Source organism: Octopus sinensis, linkage group LG4, assembly GCF_006345805.1.
Source record: "Octopus sinensis linkage group LG4, ASM634580v1, whole genome shotgun sequence".
Classification (NCBI taxonomy): Eukaryota; Metazoa; Mollusca; class Cephalopoda; order Octopoda; family Octopodidae; genus Octopus; species Octopus sinensis.
In genome coordinates, this window is record NC_043000.1 from 105,628,303 (window position 1) to 105,640,856 (window position 12,554).

Here is a 12,554-nt window from a genome sequence, read left to right on the forward strand (position 1 = left end):
TGCTTTTCACATTCCATTGGCACGAGTGCAAATCAGGTAGTACTGTCATCGGCCACAACAATGACTTCACTTGACTCGACAGGTCTTTGCAAGTACAGTTTATTGCCCAATGGTTGAAGGATACTTTTAATGTGCTGGTTATGCTGCACTGGCATAGGCCATGGTTATGGTCTCACTTGGCTTGCTGGGTCTTCTCAACAAATTTCCTCTAGATTCATACAAATTTTAAACTAGATTAATAGCATTTCAACAAAATCTCTAATTTCTAACAGAACTAAGAGGTTTATAAAGAGAAAGCAGTACAGTACTTTAAAAAATTAGACATGGTGACCAAGCAAGATATGTTCCCAAAATTTCAACAAAAGAAACAAAAATATTTAAACAAAGATAAAAGACGATTCCACAAGCAAATATACCACAATGCCTACAAATAGCATTAACCAAAATTATAATAAAGGTAACAATTCTTTTACTATTATTAGTTTCAAATTTTGGCACAAGACCAAGAAGTTTGGGGAAGGAAGTATATAAGTTGATTACATCAACCCCAGTGCTCAACTGGTACTTATTTTATCAACTCTGAAAGAATGAATAGCAAAGTTGACCTTGGCAGAATTTGAACTCAGAATGTAAAGATGGACGAAATGCCATTAAGCATTCTGCTCAGTATGCTAGTAATTCTGCCAGCTAGTCACTAGACAAAGAGAAGCACTAAATATTAGCCAGAAGATAAAACATGTCAGCAGCTGGATGCTAAAGCAAGACTTCTTGACCAAGGAGATTTATCAAAAGACAGATCAGGATAAAGATAAGTTATCTCTACTTCAAAAATGAAGGAGGTTTTCAATTGACCTTGAAATTGAAATATAGTTTCCATTAACTGGGTAAGTATGAGTGTACCTGATCTTCATGACCAAGGAAGTGGCATGACAAGCCAAGTTGGTGCATCCCCCCTTACACATAGTCCTAGCCACAAACATATTCCACAATAAATGGGAGGGACATTCAGTGATGTTGACCTTTGCCTCTCATTGTCTTTGTGGTCAAATACAGGCAAGTAATGAAATATGGTATCTGGTTGGGAGAAGTCTGTATGAACACATAAGTCCTAATGACCAACAAGAGACATTTTCCCCAGCCACATCCATAGTCCCACCTTATCTTTTTACAAAAATTAGGGCATAGAGAGTAAACACATGGAAAATTTGGAGACAACACACAAAGTAAATAAACAAAAATAAGTAGAATATAGCAAAATCTTTCCCACCTCTAAATAACATAACCATCACAGTTGTATGAAACAATGATAAAAACTAGTGGAAGGTTTTGAGAAAACAAATTGGAGAAATGGAAATCAGCTGAAAGAGTTCAAAAGACGCTCGCTCGAATGAAAGGCTATTAGTAAAAACCACACCAACAACTTATCATAACCTGAAAAATATCAGGTCAGATGGGATGCTACTTTGATTTATGAAAACATTTCAGTTTTATCAACCTGAAAAATTTCAATATTAAGTTAAGAAGGACACAGATTTTTTAAACTCATAACCCTATTGACTATCTAGTACTTTTTAAACTCACACCTACTAAACATATTAAGATAGATAAAAAATATTCAGTATGCCAGTAGCTTGTAGCAGTCAGTGACACATCAGAAAATATAAAAGAAGGTTCTCCTGAATAATTTACTACAAGAAGGAAACTTAATATATAACATAGCAACAAATGTTTATTGTAGTTAAAATTCAACCTTGTTGGGATTTGAACTTGGAACATAGAGAAATAAAACAAAATAGTGTAAAGCATAATTAGTCTGGTTATTCTACCTTGTCATGCCACCAAATAAGACTTTCTGATATTGGCACAAGGCTGCAAACTTGTACAGAATGGATACAGCTGACTGAATTAATGCCCCAGCTATTGTGGTACTTATTTTATCAACCCAAAAGGATGAAAGGCATCAACCATGGCAGCATTTGAAGACAGGATGTAACTAAAAAGTATAAAATGTTTTTATGTAGCATTGTACCATTTCTGCTACTCCACAGCTCAACTACTTTTACTGATGGTTTCTGACAAACACAAGGAAACATTTTGGAAAACAACACAGTAAATCACAATTACTATTTTATCAATCCCAGAAAGATAAAGGATAAAGTCAACCATGGCAGAATTTGAACTCAGAACATAATATAAGCCATTTGTCCAGTACTTCACTGACATTTTACAAATAATAACAAAAGATTTCTATCTCCTGATATATGTATAATGTTAAGTGTGGTTCTATAGTAGAACCATAGTAGAACCACAGTAAAAGTAGAAGAATTTTGCTAACTAAAAAAGAACAAGCTGAGTAATCTATTAGATGTGTATCATGAGTATGATAGATGAGGTGGAATAGGTGAATGATTATGAGAGAGAGAGGGGAAAGAGAAACAGTAAAAGAGATAATAGTAGTGAGTGCTGTGTGGCACCCAATAAGCTTTGTTAAAATAGATATATATTGCAGGGGTAGACAGTAGAAAATTCATTTCATCAAAACTAAATCTCACCTATATAATGAAGAAAACATGCTCTGAATTTTAGGTCTTTTAAACTAAAACCTGTTGTTACACTGAGGAGCCACTTATAAGAAAACAAAGGTGAAATAGGATGATGTGAGAGTCTAAATACTGAATAAGGAAATCTGAATTGCCAAAGGTAGGCATCAGAGTGGAAATTATTAATAAACTGAAATACATGTGGAGTAAAATAGCAAAACAAACCTGGGGGAGACAGACTAATACAATCAACTAAGGACAGAAATAAGCTAGTTAAAAGCAATATTGCACACTTATTTAGAAATTGGAATGATTGCTTACATGCAATTTCATTATGATTTTCACATTGCCACAGTATTATCAAGTCACGATAGCTCGGAAACATTTATTCTACTCTGAAAAAAATAAAGAAAAATCAGTTATTTTACCAAATGACTCTCTTTATGACACATATACAGTAATTCAATGTACACACAGATATACATGAAGTTTAATATTGAGTATCACCAATTAAATTACAAATCAGCATGTAAAATAACATAATTTTGAAGGACAGAACATATCTTAAAGTAAGAATTACAATCTGGTTTCAATTTTGATACGTGATCACTTCATTTATGCTGCACTCCTCAAAAAGACATGACTATCACAACTCCCATTTCCCTCTCACATGAATAAGTAAGAAATAAATAATGAAGAGCATCTGAGTGTGTCGTTTGTGTCTGATAAATTTAATTCTGAATCTTATAAGGGACTTTATTTCATACTCAAGTCAAATAACTACCAATCAAGAAAAATTGAATATCTCCACCAGTGATGATGATAAATCTGATTCACCAATTCCACATACTTACTGAAACCTCCATACTAACAAAATAACTTACTAACCTTAAAAAAAAATTCTTTTTTTTTCTTTTTCTTTTTTTAAATATCATTTCATGCCTTGCCATCCACAAAATTCAAACCATGAAAATCCCTTTGTGGTTTTATTTACTAAATTTTCTATTTAGACCAATTATAAATTACTGGAGTTTTAAGCTGTAGTACCCAATACCCTAACCAAGTTACACACCTTCACAAATTATAAAGAAAATATTTAATACAAGGAAAATACTTTTGTCTATAAAAACCATTTTGTAAAATTTGAATACTGTATGGAGAGTTTTAACATTCTTTAAAGAAACAATCTACTTAAAGGATGAAACTGGTGGACAAAGTTATGAAAGTGACAGAGTTCAAGCAGAAAAATTCAGATGCAGTTTGGTCTTATGAGAGGATAACACTGAGGCCCTTTCCTTAGTGAGACAATTTCTTAGCTAAGAATAAGCCACTATATCTAGAAATGGAGTAAGTAGGAATTAAATACTGTAAATCAAATATTAAATATATGAGCACACAAGAAGTGCACTGGGGTCAGGGAAGAAAATTAAGACTGTCTGTAGCAGATGCACATGAGCAGTTAAGAGCAGTAAGAGAACCCATGAAATAAATTAAAATAGTTGAAAAGCCTAATTAACAGTAGAAGTTAGTGTTTCAAAAGCAGAGCATCAAGTGTGAGAATGAGTGCAAAAAGTTTGAGGAAATAGAACTTCTGCTAGCAACAAAATATACTCTTTACAAGTGAAAGATAGATTGTATGACATTTGTGTTTGAAGTATAATGCATGGCAGCAAAATATAGGCAGTGAATGCAGAGGATATGTGAAAGTTTGAAAGAAATGAGGCAAACATTCTCCTTAGACATAGAGTGTGCAAGAACAACAGAGTACTAATAATCTGAGAAAAAATTAAATATATGAGAAGTCAAAAGTAGTAAGCAAAATAAATTACATTAGTATGAGCATGTGATGTATATGAGGAAGACAGCTGGGTTAAAAAAAACATGCTAAGAGATCTAAATAGAAGGAACCACAGAAGAGGACCACCAAAGGAATGATGACGGCGACTCTGAAAAGACTAAACCTCATGTTGGAGATGACCATGACAGGTGACAAGATGTGCTGGAGAAGATCCATCCAACCCATGCAAATATAGAAAAAACAAGCTTAAAAGTGATGAATGTGTTAATTATTGATTTTAAATAAGCGAAATTTAATGACTTCGAAGATTATGAATTTATATTTCTACATAAATACGAAGGGGTACCCAAAAGTAACCAGAAACATTCTGTGGGACAATTGTGTTGTAATTCAGACCTCCACCACTAGAAGCCACTTGATGTGACCCTCAGGCACCAGCCTGCCAACTGGTGGCATCAAATGAGGTCATACTACCACATGATGCATCTTTGTTTTGCACTGCTTCTCTCGTGTTCATCAATTTTTGCAACAGCTGAAACAAAGCAACAGCATGCTTTTGGGGAATCCAGTTTTTTACTGTAGAAAACAGTGGCCACAACAGTTGTCATGCTTCAAACAGCTTACAAGGATGCTGCCATGAGCAAAAAACAAGTTTACAAGTGGTTTTCACACTTTAGGAATGGTCACTTGTCGCTTGAAAACCAATCAACTGTTGACCTCCTGAACGAAGGAAAACATCATGAAAATTCATGAACTGTGCTTGGAGCACTGTCACCAAACAATTGACAAACTTGTTGATAGGATTGGTGTGTCCTGGAGTTCCTGCCAACAAATTTTGAGTGAGAAATTGCGAATGAAAAGAGTAGCAGTAAAATCTGTGCCTCGCTTGCTCACAGAAGACCAAAAGCAGTCATAACTGAATACATGTTGTGAATTGAAAGAACAGTTGGAAGTTGATCTGGACCATTTTACAAAGGTCATCACTGGTAATGAAAGCTGATGCTACAGAATTTGCAGATGTGGAAGAGGTGAAGAAAAAAACGACAGAGGCATTAAAAGGCATCACTTCACAAGAATTCCAGCACTGCTTCGAACAGTGGAAAATGTGCCTGGAACAATGCACTGCTTCAAATAGAAAATACTTTGAAGGCAATTAAAAATGTAAACATGTAAAACTAAATGAATAAAATAATATTGCAAAATTCCAGTTTCTTTTGGGTACCCCCGTGTATATAAGGTGGTGAGGTATAAGAGTTTATTAAGGTGTTGGATAGAATACTTAGCAGTATTCATTCCAAGTTCAAATCTCACTGAGGTCAGTTTTGCCTTCATCTTTTATAAAATATTAGTCAAGCACTGGAAATCCAAGATTATAATTACTGATTCTAAATACGCAAAATTTAATTTTGAAGGTTATGAATATATATTTTTACAACAATTAAAAGGAATAGGTAGTAACAATTAAGGTTTTTTTCTATAACTATTACTATTAACCAAAGTGTGGCAAAAGCCATAGAATAAGATATGGTCCCTAGAATGGTGGCTATCTAGGTTAATTTCCAGACTAAACCCAATTCACTTCCCAAATTCAACTATACCCTTAAAAAAGGCATAGATGTTTGTCAAACAATTTCATTACTTGGCTTTATCAATTTATTTCTTGTACCTAAGAAACAAAGCTGCATTACCACTTTTTTGATTATATGGTTAACCAGATATGTTTTATTTATTACAAGCAAAACGCCAACCCCCCCTCCAATGGACAATGCTGAGTTGTCAAACATTTAAACCAAATTTTCTCAAAACAACTTGTCTGACCGTCCCATAGGTCTCCCCTTTGAGAGACACTGATTTAACCTAAATTTGAGACACCGTGCATTTTTCCCACGTACGTGTAGTATCGATCGCAACAGCTGATGTTACTTGTGTGTACAAATGCACGTTCGCATTCTCACCTGGAATCAATTTTTGTAATTTTTTCAAGACTTATATACCATCGGTATCTACATATCAAATTTGAGCGCAATCGGATGGAGGATGTCCGAGATCCTAGAAGACGCACACACACACACACACAGACAGAGCGGATTTTATATAATAGATTAGTTATCTAAGAAAAAAGTGGAGCCCTGCAATATATTTTTAGTTTTCCTTAGGTTCAGAAATTTAAAAAGAACATTCATCAGAATGCACAAAGTATTCTAGCTATAGTATAGAAAATGACTGATAAAAATGAGAAATTTTCATATTTGGAAAATACATATATGCTTATTAGAAAACCCAACAAGCCAATGAGAAGACTTCTACACATTTGCTCAAACTACTCAATTCAATATGCAAATTTCACTCAAAAAATATCCAACCATTTATAAAATGGAAACCGCACACTTTCAGATCTAAATTATAGAATCTACCTCACAGCATATGGATGGGGTAACAATGGCCAGAAAAGTTAGTTAGTTGGACAAATGGGCTTTACTATAATTTGGGGTTGACCAATGTCTTGTGCATGAAATTTGGTCAGCAAAAACTCTGTAGGAGTCATCAGACACTGTAATTTGGTAGTTGACTTAATCCATTGCTGGCAGTGCCTATTCTGCTGCAAACATGAGTCTTCAGTCTGAAGTCCCAGAAAAGGCTTTTTCTTCTAAATCATTAAATTAAAAAAAGAGAAAAAAACTATAGTTTATAATTCAATCTGATTTCTGGCATAAACATAAAGCCTTAAGTCCACAAATTAGTGTGGAACAGAAAATAATGACAATCATGTCTTTTGTGAGAAATTCAGTTGTATATATCAGTGCTTTTCAAACTTTTTGATGGAGCGGAACCCCAAGGAAACATTCCACTGGCTCGGGGAACCCCTGTGCAATAATTTAATAGTCTTATGCACACATATCTGCACAGGAGAATTAAAAATTACTGCCAATTTTAGCAGTTTTGTAACTTCTTGCGGAACCCCTAGACTGTACTGGTGTAACCCTAAGGTTCCGCGGAACCCTGGTTGAAAACCACTGGTATATATCATCTTCATTACTGAAGAAATTTCAGCATGGGAAGATCTTTCTTAAATATTGAATATGCAACACAAGTTTATTCCATAGCAACAAACAAAAATAAATATTCATCCTTCAATCAATCTCAATCTGGCACTCCATCAGTTATAACAATGAGTGTTCCAGTTGAACCCATTAACAGAACAGCCTGATCATGAAATTAACATGCAAATGACTGAGCATGCTACAGGTACATGTACTCTTAAGATAGTTCTCAAGGAGATTCAGCATGACACAGAATGTGACAGAACTAGCCTTTTGAATTACAGGTACACTTTTGCCAGCTGAGTGGACTGGAGCAACATCAAATAAGGTATCTTGCCCATGGACACAATATGCCACTGAATATTGAACTTATGACCTTACAACTAAGAGACAAATACCCTAACCACTAAGCCACACACCATCCTTCATGATAAATTTGAGCAAGAATTATAACATTCAGTCAATATCAACTTTTCTGTGCATTATAACTAAATTAATGAAAAACAGAATTAAAGTTAAGATAAAAAGGAATTACAATATTATTTAAAATATGGGTTATAGGAAATTATCACTTTCCTACAATTTAACCACTTTATTACCAACCTGGCAGATAGTGCGCAAAATTTTATTTAAATTTGTATAATTCTGATAAATTCCAACATTTTGAGCTCATTTGTTTTTATAACATCTGTTTTATATGTACTCAAGTTCAATTGAAAATCCACATTCTTCTATAAGACAACTCTCTTTATATTTGGTATCTGAACAAAACTTTAACATAATTTTACATTTCTATGCATATACCTGTAGTTTGGGGGCAAAAATTCCATGCAAGATTTACGTAAGAAGCTTTTATTATTAAGTTGTGTTCCAAATACCATATTCATATATTGACAAATAAAAAGTTATTATTGTTTATGAAACCAATCTAAGTTCTTAATCATTTTATAATTTGACTGAAACACATAGGGTGTGTATTTTAGATATATGCTAATAGATGAATGGATTAAAACAAATCTATTCTCAATAACCAAATTCTAAAAAGAAAAATTGTGAGAAAACCATTTTTAGACAAGTTAAACTGAACCAAATTCAAAGCGTTTTTAATAAATTCTACAAAATCAAAAGTTAACACCAAATTACTCATGAATAACATCTATCTACTTAGTTGTCTGACTTCCTAACAACAGCAATTGAATATCCATCAAAACACACTATATAATCTTAAAAAGGAACAAAATATTGGATAATGTAATCCTTGATAGATGAATAAAAACAAGGTAGTCATATGGCTGCAACACTTTCATCATAGACATGCTCAGTTAATGCTGACCTAGGGTTTAACAGCAGTATATCTGATCTCCAAAGAAATTTAGGTCTTGCACTCTAGCAACACCCTCTGGAGAGAAAGTGAAACTGAACATCAGTTCTCTAGTCTCTAAGAGCTAGAAAAGGGTACGGATACAAAGCATTCTCCAATTTTTTAAAAATAAAGCAGAGAAAAAAAAGTCAATCTATGGAACAAACATAAGGATATGTGTTTCCAATAAGTTTTGGTTTTAAAAGATATTTCTTAAATATTATTTCTCTGTATTTCAAAACAATGTTTCTTTATATTTTAAATCTTCAATTTTATGCTTGCTGCATTTCTTCACTTACAAAAAGGTTTCTTTCCAAATACAGTTATATTTTGTCAAGTATGTTAATTTTTCAAGATGTTTATGGAATTTTATGAAATATATATTTTGAGAAAATTGTTTAGAATTCAATTTGATTTCTTTTATCAATTTCCATTTATAAGGCACATATTACTTTTACTTGTTTAACACACGAGGGAATAAAAACATGTTGGCAGACAATCTTGCAAAAAGATTTAAATGACTAAAATGAATTCATAACCAAACAAAGAATTTAGCTTCAGATTAAATGACTGCTACGAATAAGAACAATTTTAAAGAATTCAATTGAATTTGTTGAGTATCAATTTATGATTGTATGAAGGCAAAATCTATATGCATTTTTAAAATAAATTCAACACAGCCCACATGAAAAACTAAAAATAAACAGAAGAGACCAACATTCTAGATTGATGCCCAACAAATTTAATTGTTGACTATAAATCATGTTAAATCATTTCAAAGTTGATAATACCCTTGGAGTCACACAACAAGGAAACAGAATCAACTAAATGTGAGGGCTCGTATTTGCAAAGTTTGATAAAGCTATCAGTTGAAAGTTTTTTTGCATTTATGTTTACACATCATCTCTCTATTTTTATCATTTTATTCATCCACATGTACCACTATGCATGCAATTGCTATTCTTTCAAACATTTCATGCTGGAAAAAAAAAAGGGTAATTTTTCAAAATTCCATTTGTACCATTTAAAATGCACAACAGCTTTCCAAAAGTTTGAATCAAATTAACATGGAATTCTGACGTAAAGTTTTAATTTAGAACACTTTAAAACAGGGAATTTACGTCAAAAAAACGAAGTACTGCCTCAGACAGGTTGGTACCAAAAAGGTTTAAGATGAGATGGCCAAAGGTTTCATCATTGGTCTGCTTAATCAGAGCTGATATGGGATTAAACAAACACAATTTCAACTTAATTTAAATGAATGCGCGCATGCGCACACACACACAGACAAATCCCATTACTGAACTCACCAGCAAGTGGCACACAGAGTAAATTGCTTGACTTGGAAATATCTAAGTACTGAGAATTTACTTCAAGAGAAAATTTACTCAGGCCTCATATTCTTACCAATGAAAATATGTTCGCTTCAAGTCAATGAAACAAATTATTACATACATTGCCAGGATATGAACTGTTGGTGCTTCTGACATTCTATTGGCTAAAATGAAGCAACAGAACAAAAGAAATTAAAAATGGAATTATCTAAATACTAAACTATGAACAACAGACTGAATAAATGAAGAGAAAACAAAGAACAAACAAAAAGCAGGTGTCACAAAAAAATTCATTAGGACATAACAGTGTAAATCAATTTTACTTTATTACAATGATAAAGATATAATTGCAATTATATCATAATAAATAGTGAATAGTGTTATTATTAAAAGAAATAGCAAAACATATTGTCTTTAAATTAAAAATTGCTAATTAATAATTACATTATATAGAAAGTTTTAATAGCTAAAACTATATGGTTAAAATGCTGGGTGACTGACAAAGGTCAGCATAAATTCTACTGCAACTTAGATACACACCTCAGTCAACTTCATTGAAATATCTTGGTTGAATGATTGGTGTCCCAGAAAAACATGTAAATATACTAAAATACTGAAATTTGGAGAACACCCATACTTTTATGATCAGTATAGATAGAGCAGAGCAATTAAGAATTAGCTCTAACTGCCCTATAAAATGGCTCCAAATGGTGCAGCTGATTTCCTGTCAGATAACTTATCTCCAGTGCATCCTCATCGTGGCATTGGCACCACTACACTGGGTATGAAAGTAAGTACTCGACACTAGACATCCACTGCTCACTCAAAATTCAGTATATATCTGCTCCAAAATCCTGTGACTACAGGTGGTCACTACTGTGTTTGTAGGTATCCTATGGTATACCAGAATTTAGTGAATCAGTAATTTAATGAATTTTGCCTAACAGTCATTACTACAGACAATTAGTCACCACAAACTATTAAAGGAGCCAATATCTTATAGGCATCATCTTGCTATATAACTAAGTGAATGAATTTCATTGCACCTTTTATTTATTGAAATATTTTCTGACTCTGACAAAAAAGCCTAGTCTTTGTGATGTAGTTTTGGCAACTTAATGAAATACTGGAATCAGTTAAGAGCAAAGTTACACAAATTGAATGAAATGAGAGGACAATGACACAAATTCAAACATATTTGATTCATGGAGGAAGATTTTAAGATTATTTGTTCATTCTTATTGCAAGGTATTAGCTGTAGAATCTAAATCACAATCTTTAAACAATGAATATTATATCATCTTTTGATAAAGACATTTCCCTAAATACAGTGTAAGCTATGGACACATAAGACGTGCAGCAATGTCAAAGGAAGGCTAACTGGGAAGATAGTTTTTGTATGTGGAAGATGCTCGGGAGCATTAAACTCTGAAAATCTGCAGAAAACAACTTCCGTCACTTTCCAGGGGGAAAAACTAGAAGTAGTTGATAGCTTCCGTTATCTAGGTGACCAAGTCAGTAGTGGGGGTGGGTGCGTTGAAAGTGTAACTGCTAGAGTAAGAATAGCCTGGGCAAAGTTTAGGGAGCTCTTACCTCTGCTGGTGACTAAAGGCCTCTCGCTCAGAGTAAAAGGCAGACTGTATGATGCATGTGTACGAACAGCCATGCTACATGGCAGTGAAACATGGGCCGTGACTGCTGAGGACATGCGTAAGCTCACGAGGAATGAAGCCAGTATGCTCCGATGGATGTGTAATGTCAGTGTGCATACTTGACAGAGCATTAGTACCTTGAGAGAACTGTTGGACCTAAGAAGCATCAGTTGTGGTGTGCAAGACAGATGATTGCGCTGGTATGGTCATGTGGCGAGAATGGATGAAGATAGGTGTGTGAAAAAGTGCCAATCCCTAGCAGTTGAGGGAACCCATGGAAGAGGTAGACCCAGGAAAACCTGGGACGAGGTGGTGAAGCACGACCTTCGAACTTTAGGCCTCACTGAGGAAATGACCAGCAACCAAGACCTTTGGAAATATGCTGTACGTGAGAAGACCAGGCAGGACAAGTGAGTCCAGCCCACTTATGCATGCCTTTCCTCCCTTGGACACACAAAGACCTGTTGAGGCAAGCGAAGTCGATATCGAACCTCATCCGACGACAGGCACCCAATCGAAATCGAAATTGAACCAATCCTATGACTGGCACCCGGCAGATGCCAGGACCCCTGGACTGGTGGCACATAAAAAGCACCATCCGAATCGTGGCCGAAGCCAGTGCCGCCTCGACTGGCTTCCGTGCCAGTGGCACGTAAAATGCACCAATCTGACTGTGGCCGTTGCCAGCCTCGCCTGGCACCTGCTTAGGTGGCATGTAAAAAGCACCCACTACACTCACGGAGTGGTTGGCATTAGGAAGGGTATCCAGCTGTAGAAACATTGCCAGATAAGACTGGAGCCTGGTGCAGTCTTCTGGCTTGCCAGATAA

At 34.5% G+C, this 12,554-nt stretch overlaps 1 protein-coding gene across 3 annotated transcripts in view; it reads right to left on the bottom strand.

Annotated features, from left to right (window-relative positions):
- The window catches only part of LOC115210902 (serine-rich adhesin for platelets), a 102,914-nt gene that overhangs the window by 49,991 nt on the left and 40,369 nt on the right, over positions 1–12,554 (bottom strand). For 2 of the 3 annotated variants that reach the window (XM_029779678.2, XM_029779676.2), the window contains exon 2: positions 2,862–2,935. The exons of the other annotated variant lie outside the window; for it this stretch is intronic. The gene's annotated coding sequence lies outside the window, so the exon portion shown is untranslated. The remainder of the gene's footprint in view (positions 1–2,861; positions 2,936–12,554) is intronic. 3 annotated transcript variants of the gene reach the window in all.